The sequence below is a fragment of the Solea solea genome, chromosome 15, assembly GCF_958295425.1.
Source record: "Solea solea chromosome 15, fSolSol10.1, whole genome shotgun sequence".
NCBI lineage: Eukaryota > Metazoa > Chordata > Actinopteri > Pleuronectiformes > Soleidae > Solea > Solea solea.
This window is the reverse complement of record NC_081148.1, coordinates 16,116,127-16,131,408: the sequence shown is the minus strand read 5'-3', so window position 1 is coordinate 16,131,408 and position 15,282 is coordinate 16,116,127.

The following is a 15,282-nucleotide window of genomic DNA, read 5'->3' as shown; positions in this document are numbered from 1 at the left end:
GTAAATAGGGGAAGACAACAATGTGACAGGACGTCATACCATGAATTATATTACATCATTAAATCTGTGGTATAAAACAGGCTTATATTATACACGGTGCCTGCATATCCGTGTGAAAACTGTGAGACACAAGCAGGATACAGGCATGCACTGAAGGTAACGTATAGCAGCATGAGGAAAAAACTGATCACTTGAAGTGGGATAGAAAAGGCCATCCCCCCTTCTCCTCCCACTGCCCAGCCATGTTCTCCACCCACTAATATCTTTTCAGGGTCATGCGGGGCTGCCGAGTATCCCAGCATGCACCGTGGAGGTACCAGGAAAGTCATCGCAGGCTTTCAGACATATGGTACAGAAGCTCATTCATACCTGCAGGCGTTTTTTACTCTCCGGTTCACCTGACCGTGAGCGGAAACACTTCTCAAGCAGTAGCTCATCCTGGGTCCATTCATTTACGATGGCTATCAACCACTGAGACATCAACGTATCCGTTTTGTTGACGATTGGGTGTTAAAATCTCAATATTTATTTATAATCAATTACGCCATGACAAATGACAATGTGGCTCCAAGTGAGAGGTTGATGTGTTTCGTAGATTGTGCGTTTACGCGGTTAAATAAAGTTAGAACTTGTTGAAGTTAGTCGGACATCAGTCATTGACTATTCAAGTGTGAGAACGTTAAATTAAATGAGGTCTTTATCAGTCCCGCGGGGGAAATTCCTTCCTTCGCTGCATTTAACCCATCCTCTAACCCTCCTAGAATTAGGAGCAGCAGGCAGCCACTGAGCAGCAATGGGGGTAGGTTACCTTGCTCAGGGGTACACCCGCCCTTCTTTTGACCTGGTGGGGACTCAAACCAGCAACCCTCCGGTTACAAGCCAAGTTCTCTTTCCGCTTGGCCATTATGAGGTTACAGTTAAGTTTTTTGGAATGTTGTGAGTGGTACAGATATAGAAAAAAAACAGGAGTTGTTACCTTCATCACTGAGTTCACTTGGCAACAACGGGAGCAGGACGTGGACAGGCATATGCAGGTTGTAGAAAACAATAGTTTGGTAATGAGGATAAGCAAAGGTCCAAAAGTCAAAGAAAACAACAACACTGTCTGAAACTAAACAGCAAAAAAAAAAAGTGCTGGATCACTATCTAGTGCATGTTTTAGAAGTGTGTTGCCCTCCAACACACCTGATTCAAATAAAGGGCTCCTTATCAGGCTTCTGCAGTGCAACAGCAGGTGAGCTGGAGCAGGGAAACATCTAAAACCATGCAGGGCAGTGGGTCTCTCCAGGACCAGGACTGAGAAACTCTGGACTAGACAAAGTGGCAGAGACCGACTGATAAGCAAAGACTAAATAGTGCAGGTGTGGCTAATAGAACCCAGGTGAAGGTAATGAAGGCGGGGGAATGTAATCAATCTGGTGGGCGTGGGAGAATGACAGGAAGTAAAATGATCTCTAACAAGGGAAGAAAGTTTCAAAATAAACCAAGAAATGGCACAGTGTGAGACAGATGCTACACACAGTATTTGGATTTACCAACGTGGCAAAAACTTGGACTGTGGAGCAGGAGAGTGAGCGGTTTATGAACTTCAGTTTCCAGCCAGAAAAGTCTAAAGGCTATAAAGTTGCAAAATATATTTGTGAGGCGTCATCACACATTTTATTAGGTGTGGCTTTTGTCTCAAGTCTGGAATGAATAAAAGGTAGAGGCCTTTTATGCTGCAGGTAAAGAACTTTTTGACACATTGTTAAAGTGAGTAACAATGATGCCATCTAGCCAACGGTGAAATAAAAAAACAGGGTAATGGTTCATGTGAGAGCACACTGTAAAGTGGAAGGAAGTCAGGGTAAAAGCAAAGTAATAGCTTTTCAAAACCTGCTAATATTTGCAAAATTTGTCTTACAAAAGTCACAAAAAAGTGGAAAAAAAACCCTCTCCTGCTCTGATGCTGTACCTGTTTTACAGCAGTGCAGGTTAGTTGTTGAAAGCCCCTCTCTGCACACACCTTAGCCAGCGTATTATGGGAGCCAGAGGGCATGTAGCAAAGACAGAGAAGAGACAATCCGTCAGAGTGCAGCAACAACAGCTCCTGCAGTGCATAAAGATGAGGAGACAAGGGAGGACACACATCCACTTACAGTGAAAAATGAAACAGGGAAGGAAGTGACTGAGGGATTTCCTCGCACCCCGCTGTGCAAATGTAGCTCCCAGTGATTGAGAATATAATGGTTAAATCAATAATTCTGGACACAGTGTATCAGTCATATCGTTGTTCGATATGTGCTGATGTGAACACTTGTTTTTTACAGAATAAGTAGAAAAAGAAATCTCAGACATCCTCTTGAATGTCTGCTTCCGAGGACGGGATTCAACTAAACTCTTTTGCACAGAGAATTTATGTTCACCAAAATGTGTTTAAAATGATAGTACATCATTTCTTAATTTTTTTACATAATACAAATCTTCTGCGTGTTCCCATTGACATGAGCAGGTAAGAGCACACATACTCGTGTTTGAACGAGAGAGAGAGAGAGAGACAGAGAGAGGTGGTATTGATTTGGTTTTTGACTTGACATGGCCAATTTGCACAACGGAGTCCTCCGAGATTTGAGAACAACCCTTTTCAGAATCCTCTTTTATCCGGGTGGACTTAACAAAGCAGCACCTGCACGCCACGTGTCAGAGGTCAGCAAACCGTAATCTGTGTCCACAACAGTACACAACAGCAATAATTTAACTCACTGAAAGGAAACAGACCGAATCCGGAAATGCCGATCTCAATTTGCAGCGTTACTCTCTACATTTGCCACTTTTTTTTTTTGATAAGAAACATATTTTGCTCATAAAAAATAATGTGTCAGCGCTGCAGACTAAATCTAAGATTTATGAGTTTGCCAGTTTCCATAATAAGTTTTCTTTTAAAATAAACTCTTGTTATTCTCTTCTCTCAGACATGGCAAAGCTGCATGGTCAACCATATTCCATTTATTTTGTGTGTGTTATTGTGTGTGTGTGTGTGTGCGTTTGCTTGAAATGAAAACCATTACCCCGCTCATCCTGTCAAGATGGATTTGTCCTCAAGAATCCAGTTAGATTTACAGAGCACAACAATAGTTCTCCTTGATCTGTAGGGGAGGGTGGTGGTGGTGGTGGTGAGGGCCGGTGAACTCTGTCCATTAGTGTTCCACTGACTCACTCACTCACTCACTGTCTACCGCTTTATCCTCCACGCGAGGGTCACGGAGGGTCTGGAGCCAATCCCAGCTGACACAGGGAAAAAGGCCAGGTACGCCGCGGACAGACAGGGCAAACACACAGAGACGAATAACCACTCACTCCCACACTCACACCTACAGTCAGTTACGAGGAATTCATCTCTGTGGGAGGACACCAGAGGACCTGGAGAGAACCCACCTGCACACGAGGACAACATGCAAACCCGGCACAGAGAGGCCCTCGTTCAAACTAGGATTCAGATCTTCTTGCTGTGAGACGGTCAGGCAGGTGAGGCAACAGTGCTAGCCACTACTCCTCCATGTGTGTATTAAATATTATTCTTTAAAATGCTTCAAAAACGAAGTCTTTCTCTGTCTATATTCTCATTATGTCACCTTTTCTTGCCTCATGTCCACATCCATCCCCCGCTACTTCAAACCTTCATGCAACACACACACATTTCAGTCATTCCCCAGAATATGTCCTCTAAATCCATGGGTTCTCAAATTGTGGTACGTTTACCACCAGGGGTACGCAAGCTTCCTCTGATGGTACTTGGAGGAAAATCAGAAATACTGTTCTAGTGTATATACCAGGGTGTGTGTGTGATTGGAGCTGAGCTGAATTTTGAGCGGAGTGCATAGAAAATGAAACAAATAACGAATAAAATATAACTAATTAAAGAATAATTAATAAATAAACTTATTTAGCTGTACCTTATTGGGACTAAATCTGCCTCGTGTGAAAAGTCTGTAGCTGACTTTGCTCGGCCTATTTATTTACACCACTGTATTTTAACCTTGGTGATAATTGTGTTACTTTGAGAGCTCAGTATTGTCTCAGGTGGAACTAGGTGGTGTAAAAACTTTGAGAACCGCTGCTCTAAATCCTAACCTTTCAAGGAAATCCTCTCATACAGCATTATCTCTCTCTGTGAGAATCTCATAAGTCTCGTCGAGTGAAAACCCAGAGGTGATGCGCTCAAAGAGCTTTCGGAGTTTCTGTGTTTCTGTTCATTATTCTACCTTTTAAACGGGCAGCTTGTAGCTCTCAAGGGCAGCTGAAAGGGGAATAAAACATACATATCACAACTGTCTGAATAGAAAATAGAGGGTATAACCAAGTTTACTGCACCTCAGAGGTATTTCGCCTAACACGATGTTTTACTGTCATAATCTTATTCTTATACTGACAACGTTGTATTCATAAGTCACTGAATAAAAGTGCGACAGCTGCTCCTCCTTTCTTAAAACAGACTTGTGTTATAGTGTAAGCTGCGATCCAGTGCTGCAATAATACACATTTATATATATATCTAATACATGAATGAATGAATATCTTCATTTCATATAAAAAGTAGACATAAAGTGAGATCATTTAACACAATTATTAGTGCATGTCTTAGTTTTGCCTTATATCCTGTACAACACAACAAGGAAAAACCAAGAAAATCAGAAAATACATAAAACATTGCGCTTACAATTATAATGCGAGACTTTCAATTATTTTACATTTCAACCCAAAAGAGTTTGTTCCATTTACCCCAAAACGGACACACGTCTACATTTAATATTTGTTCTCACTTTGGTAGTTTCAAACATAAATAATCTTCACAAATTATAATTTCCTTCTCTTGATTTAAAGACTGTCTGAATGCAAACAGGAAGAGTTTCATTCGCCACACAATAAAAAATCATCTCCAGTGTTTTAGAATAACACAATGTCAAGAAATGTTAACACAAAAGATCCTATTTCAAACTGATTAGTAGATACCAGCTATCCAACGTTATTTATTATTCTAATTGCACTTTTTTGAAGTTTAATCATAGGATATTGGTTCATTTACCAAGTGTTACCTCGAAATTCGACACAGTATGGCATATAAGGCATTACAAGTGAACAATACAATATCCTGAGGCAGTTTTTAATTCAATAAACACATGTGTTATTGTGTATAATTTGCCAGTATATGTTTATAAATCGACTGAATTAACTATGAGGATTTAGTGCTTAACAAAGAACACTGTAGGACACTGCAGTGTTTTCTTTTTTCGGGATGTTGTTGTTCCTCAAAAGGTCACAACACAGACGTCAAACTTGAAACATTGAGGCTGAGATGTGGTGCACTTCTGTTAATTACCTGGAAAAGAGTGCGTGGGCAGATCTCTGCTCCACAGGCTGCATCCCCGGTGCAGTGAATCCCCTGAAGCAGCACATGTCACGCTCTTGTGGTTTTGCCTTAACCCAAGAACACTGGAATAAATCCAGTGTCTTACAAGTCACATTCACATATATTATGTTTAGTGTCTTTTGCAAATGGCACTTCTTTGCATCATCATTGTTAAAAAAAAAAAAGAGGAAAGAAAAAGGAATAAGGAATGAATAATAAGATGCTGCATCACAGCCTACCTGAAAAAATCCTTCAATCTAATCCCAGTATAGGGTCCTGTTAATAGTTAGAGGTAGATTTCCACTTAACTAGAATGATTTTTGGCCCATCGAGGAAACTTTACAATGAAGGAAATTTGACTCTACACCAAGACTAATTTATCACAGTGACAACCACCTATAGGCGTTCTCTCCCTTCATATCTTTTTTCGATTTTACTTTCTTTTGTAACCTTGGGGCAGGATGCACAGTGTTTCACATGACTTCATATAAAATAATAGAAACATAGCTGCTATATGACCATCTATATGCTGGTACACTCTGATGGGTTATAAAAGTCCAAGGATAGAATTCCCACAGCAGCTGGTGTGACATTGTATTTCACTTTTCAAAATGTTGTTGGTTTTTTATGACTCCGAGTTTTTTTTTTTTTTTACTTTCCTGCCACCACGGTCCACACAAAAGGAGATCTGAATTTAAGAAGACGGAACTGAACATCAGTCAAACAAAAAGCTGAAACTAAACTTAAAAAAGTGTTTGTGAAGGAATACGTCTTTTAATCTGTACTGTGCAGACGGAGACGGAGCACGTGGAGCAGAAAGTGAAAGTGTCGGTAAGATCAGAGTTTCCCAATCCTGGTCCCGAGGACCCGCTGCCCTGCGTGTTTTAGAAGTTTCCCTGCTCCACTGCACCTGATTCAAATGATCAGCTTATCGCTCATCACTGATAACGATCCAGTTTTTTGAATCAGGTGTGTTGGAGCGAGGGAACAGATCTGCAAATCCTGTATTTTTGTCATCCTCACATCCTGCCACCCTGGTCCTGCATGGAGGAGTTCACGTCCTGGCATCTTGTTCGGCAGTATCTGACCAACCACTGTGGTAAGAAAGAAGCACCTCTCCTTTATAATGGTTATGAGCATTTGGTGGAATAAGAGAGTAAAGTAATAAAAGATGAGCTTCTTCTGTTGGGTGGCTGCAGATGTTCAGAAAACGCCGGTGCTCCTCTGCATCCAAAGATGAGGTGCTCACTCAGAGTATATGCTGATCAGAATTCCCCCCGCAGGAGTGTCTCTGTGGGTTTTCAGGGCTAATAGATCAGAGACCTCAGAGGAGACTGGAGAGATTATATCTTATTTGGCTTGCAAATGTGTCAGGATCCCGCAGTAGCTGGGAAACGCTGCAAATGAGAAGGTGGAAGTTTGGCCCAGCTCCCCGGAACCTTTTGCCTCCTCACGTACACCCTGCCTCCAGATAAGCTGCAAAAAAATGTATTGACAGGCTAATACTGAATATTTCTTCGTGATCACGTCTCTGACTAAAAAGAAAGAAAAAAAAAAAGAGAAGCACTTTAAATCAGGATTCAGTGCTCGAGCAGGACTCTTGATTGATCGACTCTCACTATTTCCCAAACACCAGTAACAAGTAAAACAAACCATTTTTCAGGGTGTATTTAAAAGCAAGCACAAAATGTCCACTGAGAGTTTGTCTGTAAGTGGTTCAAGAGAAGTTCACTGCAGCTGGGACGACCAGGCCTCTTATACAGGAACTTCCTGTGCAGGACCGATCAGCTCCCAGGATCCACCTGAATCAAACATGCACACCTGCAACCCAGCTCACACTCACATGCAGACATGTCATGCCTGTTATGTGCAGTGTCTCTTGCACTGGTGTTTTTGTTGACGTCGCGTGATATTAATGTCGGTTTTGTCTTTTAAATCGTGGGCCAATTTATTTGTGAGTTTTTGTGACGCACGCACGCAGGCACAAGTTTTATGAATTCAACTAGGTGCTTTTGAAGTTGTATGTGACTGAGCCTGGTTTGTGTATTTGGTCTGTGCCATAGTTGTGGAGTAGGATTATGTGTGTCCTCGTTTATCTCATTTGTGTCCAACAGTGGTTTGAGTAGTTTGTTTATTGCAGGCTCCTTTTTTAATATTTCATATGTGTCTGTGTCCTTTAACATTTCCTCCATTTGTTTGTTGTTTGCTGTTGTGTCCGCGACTAGAGCGGTTCTGCCCTTGTCAGCCCGAGAGTACGGCGACGTCTTTGTCCTCGGGCAACGTGAATATGGCCCGTCTCTCTTCCTTTTTCACATCCTCACTTTTCTCTGTGGTAAAAAACAATATTATTTTCCCTCATTGGAAAAAAGAATGCATGCACTCCTGAGATGGTAAAATAATCAGTTTATTAGATAAGCAGAATGTGACTGTGAATGTGAATACACTTTATGAAGAAAAAGAAAATGTTCCAGTGAGAATGTCGTTGGTAACACAGCTTGTAAAGTGGAGCCTCATGTTTCTGACACATCTTTTGGATGGCTGCGATTCAAATGTGACTATTCCAAATTTGTTTTTCTCTATTTATAAATGCACGAGCCTTGTCCTCCACCGAGTTAATCAAGCAAGAGAAATGGTGATGTTTTCAATCAAATCAATTTGTTTTCTTCTTTTAAAATATCTTGAAAATGACTTTAAATTTGTGAGGAGCTGCAAAGACAATTTCCGACTTAAGTTTTAATCTTCCAAAATCCAAAATCATTTGTAGGTGTTATAAATAATGTTATCAATCATGAATTGTGCCCACCAATTCATACCAGTTTAGATAACCTAAGAATATGTATATAGCGACTGTCTTAAATGGCACGGTTCCAACATGTAAGAGCTTAACCACATGCAGGAGAGTGAAGAGGTTATCATGATGTTACAGACACAACAATACGACTGTGAAAAGCACAGATACCATTTCACGTAAACACAGAACAAATGGGAAATTTATGTTTGCTCCGTGGGAAAAGGTTGAGTGAACGGCAGAGATGATTGATGACGCATTTGTCACTTTAGGACATGATCAGATTACTGCTCCTTTCTTCTTTGACGGCTTCTCTGTTTGCAGCCCCAGCTCCTGGAGCTCCAAGTGGGAGGAATCACAGTTGTCAGCAGGATTGCTTTCATCCATTGCCACAAAGCGACATTTTATTATCACAAGTAGATAACCCTTCAAGCCACTGCCCTAAAAGAACCCTCCTGGCCAGACCTGTTCTTTATCAAACCGTACAAGGCATACATGCACATGCATAATAGCCACAGCAAGAACACGCTGAAGACGTTTCTATTATGCGAGAGTGATGTTTGTCTCATCACATCGTCGGCAACAGAGGAGACGCTCACACTCTGTTGTGCCAGATGCTTTAATATTCCCAAAAAAAAACATGAAAGTGTGTCTAATTGGACACATATTCATGTCAGTGAAGATCCGTAATTGGAGCTCACTTGATTTTAAGGAGATAAGTGACAACTTTCAATTCCCCCAGTTATCTTTCTGTTTGATATTCACACACAGCCTATTATAATAATAATAATAATGCTGTGAAACAGTCAGTGCCTGCAGTGTGAGCCACATTTTTACATAATGCCCTGTGTTCATTGCTTTGTCCTCTCTCCACTCACTGTTTCTGCACAACTTTGAATAGACACAACGCTTAGTCCCTGTGTTACACGATTCCAAAAAAGAATCTTTTTGAGAATCTAATTGTTTTAATTAAATAAAATATTTCTTTGTATTAAGTTAATTATATAAATACAAGTTTGCTTTTAGTTCTGGTTGGTCTGGTAACACCTGCCCTTTCACCCTATGTCAGCTGAGATTGGCACATTATGACCCTCATGTGGAGGATAAAGTGGTATAGAAGATGGATGGATGGATGGATGCTCTGGTAACTGTGGTGCTGCATCATTCAGTAAACAATGACAATTCAACACGACAAGCTCACGTTGCATTTCATGCTCCGCGTGCAATTCTTAGGAAATGTATGTTAAAGGAGGTTAATTAAACACAGCTGAAAATAAAACACTGGATTAAAACCTTGTTTCCCATGAACCTCTTTAGCAGAAGTAAGTCATTTTTTATCCTTGCAAAGATAAAACAATAATATAGGAGATAAAAACATAAATATCTTACATGATCTTTTATGATGCCATGAAAATCTTAAGTGTTATAAATATTTTAGATAGTCCTAAAATGCCCAACTCAATTTACTTTATGGACTAGTCAAGTTTAAACATCCAAATACAGAGAAGATGATTCAACTTCAGTAGTGGCTACCACTATTGCCTTACAGCAAGAAGGCTGTGGGTTTGCATCCTGGTTTGGCCAAGTTCTTCTCTGTATGGAGTTTGCTTGTTCTCCCTGTGTGTGCGTGTATGCACAGGTTAACTGGACACTCGATGGACTGGCTACCTGTCCAGGATGTACCCTGCCTTTTGCCTATGTCAGCTGGGATTGGCACCAGCAGCCCCATGGCCCTCATGTTGAGGATAAAGCGGCAGACAATGAATACACAATTCCAGTTCAGTCAGCAGTTGCTACGAGCCATACAAACAATGCATAAATGTTAAATGTGTGTTGTACAATAACGTGTCGTCATTTACTTTTCCACGTTTCAGCTCTTTCCTCCCAAATTAGTTCATGTGAGCACAAATGCCACCGGGATACTAATGTCCCTGACCACAGAGAAGTATGTGAATCCAACTGCACAAGATGGTAATAGCCGTCTGGAGAGATCGTGCCTATTATATAAAACATGCCGATCCAGATGTACCACCCACCTCTCAACATACTGAATCTTTTATCAGCTGAGCCCCTTGTAATGAACATCATTCTTCTCATTAGAGAAGCACCAGTACAACAAACCTGCAGGTGAGATCACACAGAAAAAACCCAAATATTAGTAAATATGTATGTAACATGGCAATGTTAATTTTTTTTTCCAAATGTTTCCTACTGATGTGGAAATAAAACAAATTACAGCAGTAGAGTTATTACCACGACATATATATATATATATATATATATATATATATATATATATATATATATATGTGTGTGTGTGTATTCTTCCTGTACAGTAATCATGTACAGGAAGTTATGACAAAAGTGACTGATGACAAAAAAGGGAGAAACTGAGCTGTATTGCAATTACGTTCTCGGGAGGAACATATAGTTTTGTGAGAGTCCCCGGTATAGTGGGGAGTACCTTTTAATATTTCATGCTGCAATTTAACCACTGCTTGTTATATTTAGTTGCCTTCTCTCCCTGCCAAAAAAAGCATCTCTCTCTTTCTCTCTCTGTATATATATAAATATATATATATATATGTATATATGTATATATATATATATATATACATATATACATATACAGTATATGTGTGTATGTGTGTGGGTGTTGCAGATATCTTATACATCAGACATGAGTTACTACTACTACTCCCAGACACCCACCATGATTTTTAGATCAACACTTTTTAGACTGACAAGTTGTGATGGCAGAAAAGACACCCTGATCGAAGTTGGTGCATTAACTTCACGTGCATAAATAAATGGAGCCGTGCGGTGAAGCTGAGTGCATACATCACTCTAACATCTCTAACGCGATGGCTGGAACTGCTGTAGGAATTCATCCGATGTCAGACGGCAGTGATAGGCATGCTTCACACAGCAGCTTATCAAACTTGGCAGTGATCCTGCGTGCTTGACGATAATGAGTTGGTATTTGCTTTTGCAAAATGGAACCAAAGGCACTTAGAGAACACCTCTTGGTGCAGCACCTGCAGTATACTATATATCAAAGTTAAAAGTTTAAATGTAAATAAATGTCACACAATGCTAATTAAGCGTGTTTCGATTTTGCGTGTTTCGAACATTCCCACACTGCACTGCACTGCACTGCACAGGCAGCAGCAACATTGCGCTAGTAAAGCGAGATGGCTGCAAACAAGCTGGAGTATGACTGAAAACATGAAGAAGGCCCCACAGAAGGTTTCAGAAGTGAATTCCGCTGCTTGGGATAAATACGTCTCACCCCTGCTTGTCCCTGTGCTGCTGCTGCTGCTGCTGCTGCTGCTGCTGTGTAGAGCCTGTTTTCAGACAGCACAGCATAAAAATAATGTTGCATCGTTTCTGATCACTAAGACCAAACAGAGGCAGTATAGTGTGTGTGTGCGTGTGTGTGCATGCGTGTTTGTGCTACATTCAACTTTTGTAAAGGGATGTGTCTATTATATATGTATATATATATATAAGTGTCAGTGTTGTCTCTTTAGGATAATTAATTACCAATTAATTATCAGCTTCAAACAGAACCATTCCAGTGAGACTGGCAGAGCTGCAGCCTCTCTCTCTCTCTCTCTCTCTCTCTCTCTCTCTCTCTCTCTCCCTATCTGTGTGGGTGTGTGATGCAGAATTAGCTCCATCTAGTGGATCCATTCTACACTAAACCGATGACAAACAATCAAAGTACACCAAAAAGGTTCATCGTCTTACCACCATAGCCAGGATTGGGTTTTAACATTTTTTTTTAATATATATAGTATTTAATGGTCGTAAAATGCGGATCACATAACCGCATTACCAAAATAAGTAACTATTATCATCACAGATTACATTTTAAAAAAAGGGTACAGTATGGATGTTTTAATGATAACCAATGCTATAACCTATAATTAAAACCTGGAATAATGCGTCTGAAGGTTTTATGACAAATTTTCTAATCCCTGGCAGAAAGAAAAAAAAGAACAGTCTTTAGACAAGATGGAAGTTTCACGCAACAGCAGACTTTCAAATACAGTCTTATCCCTGCGGCAATATGACTTCGATTCAACTTCAAAATTGTAAACGATTATGCCCACTGCAGAAATAAACTGGAATAAAAACACATCATACCTTTGTCACTGCACTGGTCCAATAAAAGTGCATCATCCATGTACTGAAAATATCCGTGTTTTGGACAATGGCGTGAGAGTTGGTGGCTGTGCTTGTCACAATCTTTATCTTCTTCACAGGAGTGAAAAAGTAATGAAGAATAAAGCTAACAGAGCCTCCCTGCGACAGCAGGCATGGGCACACAATACAACCAGATAATGACACCATGGGAGACGGGGAAGAGGGAAGAGTCGGTCATTGTAGCAGCCCTTAGTCATCAGTCTGTGTCCAAAGCAGCTGTTACCTCAACCTTAGCACAAGACTGACACATTTCGGAAAGGAATAGATGGTGTAACACAAAAGCAACTTTTATAAATTGCCACATAAGTGTCTCACTTGTTATATTTATTTCTTATTAGTTTTTAGAGGAAGGGGTGAGAAAGAGCCTGGGTAAGCAGAGTCAGCGAAGAAGAATATAAATGTTTAATTAATTTTCCTTTCTCTTTGGTGTCAGCAGTGACTGCTTGTGGGAAAAAAAGAAAGGCAATTTAATGTTTGCTTGGTCTTCCCGTCCTGCAGATTTGCCTTTAATTGGGCATCGAGTACCTCCACAGGGGATTTGTAGCTTCCTTCTTATCGATTCGGTCTCATCACGCCCTCTGTGTTGCTCGCAGTCATTTGATGTGCTCATTATTCTCCTGTAGCCAACAGGTAGCAGACATGGGTCTTAGTTGGAGCAAAAATGTTGGGTCATCCTCCCCTCGAACCTTGTTGTTCAGTTAGTTGTCTGCAGATATGGGAACAGATACAGTATGTTATTACAATTCAATTCCAAATCGACCACGGTAACATCTATAAAGAATGAATTTACAGCCCACAACATTGGTTGATAAATTAAAACTGCCATCACTGAGACAAATTAGATGTTTAGACACATTTAAAAAAAAAATGGGAGCATCCAGTCAGTCTTATTACGTGTGTTAAAACCTAGGAAGACCATGTGATCTAACACTTTAGATCACATAACACTCTATTCTATTCCCAGCTGCTTTTACCAAGCGCCAAGATTGATATTTGGGCAAATCTCTGGAATTAATTATGAGGTTTTTCACATTTTATAGCATTGCCAGTAAAGCAGTCCACATATTTTATACATGTTCTAATGCCATACAGTCTTTTAGAACTATACATGCCGCATATTGCATTGTGAGATAGTTGCTGTTTAACATGAGCCTCCGAAACAAACAACCCAAGACAGATGTGCAGCAGTCAGTTCCCCTGCTTGGACACATAAAGTGTCTGCTGTATACCTCAGGGCGAAGCATTAACTGCAGCTCCATCACTCTGCCATTAACCAGCCATCATTCAAACTAAATGTAGCAGACATCCATCATACATCAAAAGCTCCGCTGAGTTGTAATGTAAGCATTAGCGTTTCACAGTCTTGAATGTTGAATGTGTTTTCTGCTCCAAAATGACATGTCCTATATCATCCTCTATATCTTTAATATCTTTACACATGGCCAGATCCTAAAGGAAGAAAAATGCCATGTTACTGCATTGAGCTCGACACACACACACACACACACACACACACACACACACACACACACACCAATCATTTCAACCTCTCTGTCTGCTGCAGTTTTTTGTTGCAATGCCCAAGAAGGAATACATAAGTCATTGCAGCAAAAATACATTTAGTTATTTTTAGAAAAGCAAAGACAAAGATATTACTATAAAACTCTGGAGTGCAGTGGCTTCACAAATATCAACCAGAACACTGATATTTGCTGATGTATGTGTGTGTACATTGACCAGTTTTTTTGACCTGTCACGTAAAATGACAAATTCTCATCTGCAACGTTTGCATAATTGTGCTGTCCCAGTACAAACTCATTTGAAGTTTCACATAGATGACGATATGTGTTGAGACGGAGACACAGTAATTAGTTAAGTTAATGAAAAAGAGGAAAACCATAAAAATCTCCAACATCTTCAGCCGCACACTTGTAAAGTACGCTCTAAAAGCTGTAACTGGCCCGAAGCAAAATCACATTAAATGTTCATGGGCAGTGCCCTCTGATGTCCAAGCAATGTTGTTGTATTATTCAGTATCCTTTTCTTTTTTTATTTATACAAACATGAGCAGAGGGTGTGTATTTCAGTCAAAAGACACAAAGACACAAACATCGATCCGATGAGTAAAATCAAAGAAATGTGAGCGCAAAATACAAGCTGCTTTCACTCCAACCTCCTACACGCACATCACATCAACATTTGATATTGGACTCAGTATTATGTATTTAAGTTAGTAAGTAAGTAAGAAAGAATTTTTATTTTTCACAAAATCATGGATCAAAATGTGCCGAGTCTGTATGGGCACAGCAATCCAAAACAGAGACTCGTGCAGCAGCAAAAATTAAACCAAAATAAGACAATCAATCAAACATAAAGTGCTTATTTTATAATTGTGAGGTAGCAACTTCAGAAAGGCTTAACAAATATTACACTACTGTTTCAGCATTATATTTGAAATAATTCGAAATAGACTACCTACAAAAGAACAAGGCACAAATCATTGTTGTGTTTTTATGAATGACTCTCTCACAATCAGCAGGCACATGAAAACAGCTTGCAATTCCCATGTCTTCTATCTCCTCTGCTCAGTGCATCAGTCCAATAATAATATAATAATACAATATAATAGCTTATCCAATAATTTAGTTGTTCTCAATAGTTTTCTATAGATGCATGAAGAGAGGGCAGGAAATACAACTAAGTGGGTTAAGCCCTCCAATTCTCCCTCATGTGTATAGCTCTCTTTAAAAGTATGCAATATCAGCATATATTTATTCTCATCAAAATTCAAATGTAGCTTAAAATGACTTAGTAAGTAAGTTAGTAAAATGTATTTATATAGCATATTTCACAGATAAAAAAAAATCACAAAGTGCTTTACAATGAAATAAATACA